This window comes from Medicago sativa, chromosome 4 (assembly GCF_051527215.1).
Source record: "Medicago sativa cultivar Bolivia chromosome 4, Bolivia_mono, whole genome shotgun sequence".
Classification (NCBI taxonomy): domain Eukaryota; kingdom Viridiplantae; phylum Streptophyta; class Magnoliopsida; order Fabales; family Fabaceae; genus Medicago; species Medicago sativa.
In genome coordinates, this window is record NC_140752.1 from 81,578,400 (window position 1) to 81,584,818 (window position 6,419).

Sequence of the window (6,419 nt, forward strand, 5' to 3'; positions counted from 1 at the left end):
CATTTAGGTCATAAAACCTATATGTTTCATTATTTGTTACATACCCAATGAATACATATTCATAGGCTCTACTAGTGAGTTCAACTCTCTTGGGATCCAGAGTCAAAATATAGTCCAGACAATCCCAAGTTCAAAAAATAATAAGACAAGTTGAATTGTCTTTTCTTCAAAAATTTCTTAATTAGAATTTTTGTTCTTAGACTTGGATACTCTATAAATTTCAATTTTCGTTATAAAAATTGAACATTCAAGCATATCAATTTTATTTTCCAAAATTCACAGTCATCAATAAATATGATAAAAATATCATTTTATCATTTCTAATTTATGTGTCATCAAATTCACACATATCATAATCTATTATGTTTAGAGATTCATTATTCTCTAAATTCTAATTTATATGAAGTTTTGGTTCATATATCTTGACTGCAATAAATAAAATTGTCTAATTATAACATTGGAATTAAATCCAAGTTACTCAAGTTTAAAATTAAACACTTGTTCATGATTAATTTTGATATGTCAAATATTAAAATCACACAACTAATAAAATAGAAGGAGAATTTAATTTTTAACATACCTTCAAAGGTGCAGTCTTTTCCCACAAGAATGCATGATACACAAGTCTTTCTTTTAAGTCTGAGTCAACTCAGTCTTATTCAATAGAAATCTGAAATTCAGATTCTTTCTTATACAAAACATTTGAAACAAATTTCTCACATAATTTCTAGTTCATCAAAAACCTTTTCAATTTGATCCATTCATTGATTTTTCAATGTTCATATTTTGTACGTATAACGAGGACTGTTTAGAAGGTAAAATAGTCCTTTGTTCATTGGTTGTACCGTTTTCAAATGAAGGGGCAATAATTTGTTCACGTTTTCAAAAAAAAATTTACTTCAAGTGTGGTGACAAACAGTACAAAGAATACCAACATACGTACAATCCATAATCATATGCTTATCTCAAATAATTTTGCCCAATTGAAATTCCATTAATCCAATAAGCAACAATACTACCACGCATCATAAGAAATTTTGAAATATACTACGTGATGCGTCGAGGGCAGGTTATAATTCCACAATTCACTCCACATTTTTCGATTTGAGAAAAAGGGTATGTGAATTTCCTAGTCTTGTTGTTTTTAACAACAATAACTTCATTGTTTCAGTCTAAAGATATATTTCTATAGCTTGATTTATCCTTCTTGTATTTAGGGACAATTGAACCTCAATAAGTAACTTCTTCGGTAGAAATAGCAGAACAAAACGTCTTAAAATTGTTGGTTTTGGATTTCCAAATATTTGAATTTCCAAATTCCATTATCTACCGAAGTTGTTACTAGGTTGAGTCACGACCAGGTCGCTCTCTTTAAGACGTTTCGTGGCACTACCCAAAGTTGTGCAAGGTAGACTATCAACCACGCCGCCTCCAGGATAAAACAAGCCCAGCTACAACTGTGCGGTTAACTACTGCACTGTAGAAAACCGTTCGAGAATTACACCCTCAAATATGGTACTAAGACCACTCTTTAATACTGAAACCACTTTAATATGGTATTGTTACCACTCTATTATGGTGCTAAGACCACTCAAATATGGTGTTACCACCATTCTAACCTTAATTTCTCCAAAGTATCAATATGGCACTACGACCACTCAAATATGGTGTTACCACCATTTCTCCTCAAATAAAAATATTGAATAATTTTTATATACCGTTAAGATCATTCTTGATTCCGACGGGACATTGTTTATTCCAAATAGGGACTATGATCTTAAAAGTACTCTTTATTCCGAAGGGACATATATTACCTAAGGGACTATGAACTTAAGACCATTCTTAATTCTGAAGGGACATTAAACCGAAAAGGGACTATGGTCTTAAGAACACTCTTAATTCCGAAGGGACAGAAAGGAGTAGAAAAAGGAGAATGACTTGTTAAACAAGTCGAAGGAGGGAGAAGAGAGGAAAGACTCGTCAACACAAGTCAAGAAAGGGAGAAGAGAGAAAGAGTTCCCGACAACTCCATGAAACTCTTTGGTGTGTGGAATGCACTATGTGAGTTCTCTATTTATAGGGAAAAATTCACAACTAATAAGTGAGAAACTTTGGGAACAAGTAATATGAGAAACTTTGGGAACAAGTAACATATTACTTTGCGATTAAGTAATTCACATATTAGATCTAGTACAAAAATATCTTAATTGAGTACCAAAATATATTATATTTAGTACAAAAATATTTTAGCAAAACTTGGGGACTAAGAAAGCACTTTCTAATAATGATTAAATTAATTATTTAATTTATCATTTCCAAATAATAAAATATATATCAATATATATTTTTCTCTAGTGCTTATGTAAACATATATAAACATCACATGAAAAACATATAAAATTATTTCAATAGAAACTCAAAGTTTATACGATAATATAATAATAATTCATTGACCTATTTCTTTCTTTTCATAAACTTCATTGACTTCTATGGTGTTATAGAAATTGAAGCAAATGAATTTTCGAAGCTTAGGTCATTTTTGCACGTATATGAATGGATTATTAGAAACATAGGACTCATAAACGAATTGACCAAGACTAATTCAGAGGTAAACCCAATGACTCATTCAAACACATTAAGTAACCTTTACCCATCAATGACTACTACAAGTCTACAACTACATGCAACCATTCCATGCTCATTTTGTATAATTCCATTATTTCCACCCAATATCAAACTTGCAATTATGGCAGCATCTTGCTACAGTCACAAACCTCATCTTCTTGCTTTCTTTCATGTTACATTAACATTCTTGCTTTTTGTAACATCTCGTGCAGCTCCATTATCATTCAACTATGACCAACTTGGTAGTGACAAAACAAATAACATGAATTTTTTTGGTGATGTCGAACAAGACAACCAAGTCCTCCAACTCACAAAGTACGACAAAGAAAGTCTAGGCAGAGTCACATATTCCAAATTGTTTCATCTTTGGAACATAAACACAAGTGAAGTCACAGATTTCACTACTCGTTTCAAATTTTCTATCAACACCCCCAACAAAAGTTATCATGGAGATGGCATCACCTTCTATTTGGCACGCCCCAATTTTCCTATGTCCCAAATAGATGGAAGTGGTATCGGTCTCGCAAGCCGCGTGCAATTGAGTAATCCAAATTACACAAAAGAAAATCCATTTGTGGCTGTTGAATTTGATACATTTGTTAATGATTGGGATCCTAAATATGATCATGTTGGGATTGATGTTAATTCTATTAGCACTAATCACACTACACAATGGTTCACTAGCATGGATGAAAGAGGGTATGATGCTGAAGTGAGTTATGATTCAAGTTCAAACAATTTAACTGTCAAATTCACAGGTTACCAAGATAACAAAACAATCCAACAGCACCTGTTTTATGTTGTTAATCTGAGAGATGTTCTACCAGATTGGGTTGAATTTGGATTCACTTCAGCAACAGGGTTTTTCTGGGAGTATCATACTCTTAGCTCATGGTCATTCAACTCAAGTTTAGATTTTGAGGCAAAAAAAGATGGAACAAAAACCGGACTTGTTGTAGGACTCGGTGTTGGTGGAGCTATTGTTTTGATTTGTGTTATTGGGCTGGTTTGTCTCTTGAAATGGAAGTTGAGGAATAAAGGCATGAAGGATGAATCACATTTTGATCTTGCAATGGATAGTGATTTTGAAAGAAGCTCTCTACCTAAGAAATTTACCTATGAAGAACTTGCTAGATCAACTAACAACTTTGCAAATGAACACAAAATTGGAGCTGGAGGTTTTGGAGCAGTGTACAAGGGATTTATAAGAGACTTGAAAACTCATGTTGCAATTAAGAAGGTTTCTAAAGAATCAAATCAAGGAGTGAAAGAATATGCATCTGAAGTCAAAGTCATTAGTCAATTGAGGCATAAGAATTTAGTTCAACTCTTCGGCTGGTGTCATAAGCAGAATGATCTGCTTTTAGTTTATGAGTTTGTGAAAAATGGAAGCTTAGATTCTTATCTTTTCAAAGGAAAAGGTTTGCTGACATGGCCAGTAAGATATAATATAGCTAGAGGTTTGGCCTCAGCGTTATTGTACCTGCACGAAGAGTGTGAGCAATGTGTGCTTCATAGAGACATAAAATCAAGCAATGTTATGTTGGATTCTAATTTCAATACAAAGCTTGGAGATTTCGGGCTCGCTAGACTAATGAACCATGAGACAGAATCAAAGACAACTGTTTTAGCTGGAACATATGGATATCTATCACCTGAAGCTGCTACTAGAGGAAAGGCTAGTAGAGAATCTGATGTATATAGTTTTGGAGTTGTTGCTTTGGAAATTGCTTGTGGTAGAAAGGCAATTGAACCAAGTCTTAGTGAAGAACATATTTACTTGGTGGATTGGGTTTGGGAACTTTATGGTATTGGTGATCTTCTTAAAGCAGCTGATTCAAGATTATATGGTGAATTTAATGAGAAGGAAGTAGAGAGGTTAATGATAGTTGGACTTTGGTGTACTCTTGTAGATCATCTTCAGAGGCCTATGATTAGGCAAGTTGTTCAGGTGCTTAACTTTGATGCTCCATTACCTAATCTTCCATTACAGATGAATGCATCTACCTATAATACATCTTTCAATTCTGTGTCCTCTAAATCTAAGATTTCTGGTTTTGAAAATAACCAAACTGGAACCTCAACTTCAAGTAATAGCTCTCTCACAGGCTCATCACAATCAAGCACAACCTTTGAAGTCATATCTCCATCAGCTGCACTTCTACATAAATAATAGTTTGACTGAATGTTTTAATCTGTATTTCTTTCTTTTATATGCTTTATTTTCTGCTTGAATTGAGATTGTACATTAGTGTTACACATAATTTTTTTTGGCTCTTTTTGTTGAATATTTTGGATTTACTTTTATTAATTATTAAAATATAAATGAAATATATTAGTATTAAATATTTAATGTTATTGTACTTGTTATTTATATTGGGCTTATTGTGAACGGATCATTATGGGTTGGACCACTCTTATTAGCCAGTTCATTTGAGAGGTCCCTGCCTCCACTGATGAGTATATAATCTAACTATCTCATTAAGTTAGAGACACCGAAAACAAGAGAACATACAATTAGTAAGGAGACAAAAGCATCTCTCAAAACAAAACTCCCTAGGTCTCTTTCAAGTCTCAATGGATTCTTCAACTATTCAAGATACACTATTATAGTATTAATAGCATTGTTTAGTAATATCAATATGCTATATTTTCATATCTATGATTTTGATACTCTATTAAATATCTTTCACTTTTATATTAGACGATGCATTTTCTCCCTGCAACTTGTATTATACAGCCTTGTCAATATGTTAAAATGTTTAATAAAAGATGCAAGTGAAATAAATCCTAATACATTAGTGCCAAAGATAATTTCTAACTCTTGAATATGTATTGATCCCAATGATTTTTTCTTTATCCTTCAACGTCAAATTTAAAACCTAAGGACGCAAGTGCTGAGAAGCAGGTCTCTTGACAAATCAATGTCTTTTGTGTAAATCATTTTTAATTAAATGTTTTATTTGACTGGTTTTCTGATTTTCTAATTAAATGTTTTATTTGACTGGTTTTCGAATTTTCTAATTAAATGTTTTATTTGACTGGTTTTCGAATTTTCTAATTAAATGTTTTATTTAACTGGTTTTCTTATTAAATTGCATTGTTTATCAAATTTGTGTAAGTTCTTGTGTTGCAACTCTCCCGCTCTTAAGCTCTAAATTATTTTCTACTTTGATCTGTGACGTCATCTCCTCACACTAAATTTATTATATTGTACAAAATTAAAAATAAAAAAATTGATTTTTTTAGTAAACGAATATTTTGTTGTAACCAAAAAAAATAATTAAATAGTACTCCCTCGGTCCCAAATTATATAAAAAAAAGACCAACTTTTATCATATTTAATTATGTTGTTTCAAAAAATTATCCTTTTCAAAGAAAAATTAAATGCAAAGTGCATTCAATTTGCTCTCTCTTTCATCTTCTCAATAACCAATAATCAATGAAAATTGTTTTTACATTTTCCTATAAAACTTATGGGAAATGTTAACTAGTACCCCCGGGTACTGGTTAAGCACTTGAAATTGTAACTTTATATGAATGTTTGTGTAATAACGTGCATTGAAAATTGAAACTTTGACATTTTTAAAGAATAATTAATTTAGGATGCTTAAAGAGTGCCCCGGGGCACTCGTTAACAAGACCCAAAACTTATTTCAAAGATAACATAAGAAACTATGTTGCAAATTATTTAGTTTTCTTAATAAGTGTGATTTTTTTTTTTTATCAACGCCATCCTAAATCGAAGTTTTTTTTTGAAGGAGTGCTACTCGAAGTTTTTGACGAGTATGTAT

General features: G+C 31.9%; 1 pseudogene across 1 annotated transcript; it reads left to right on the forward strand.

The window, feature by feature from the left end:
* Positions 1 to 2,677: 2,677 nt before the first annotated feature.
* Positions 2,678 to 4,971, forward strand: LOC146932600 (L-type lectin-domain containing receptor kinase IX.1 pseudogene; annotated as a pseudogene). Its single transcript, XR_015007180.1, has one exon. The product of XR_015007180.1 is annotated as an L-type lectin-domain containing receptor kinase IX.1 pseudogene (transcript).
* The last annotated feature ends 1,448 nt before the right edge of the window (positions 4,972 to 6,419 follow it).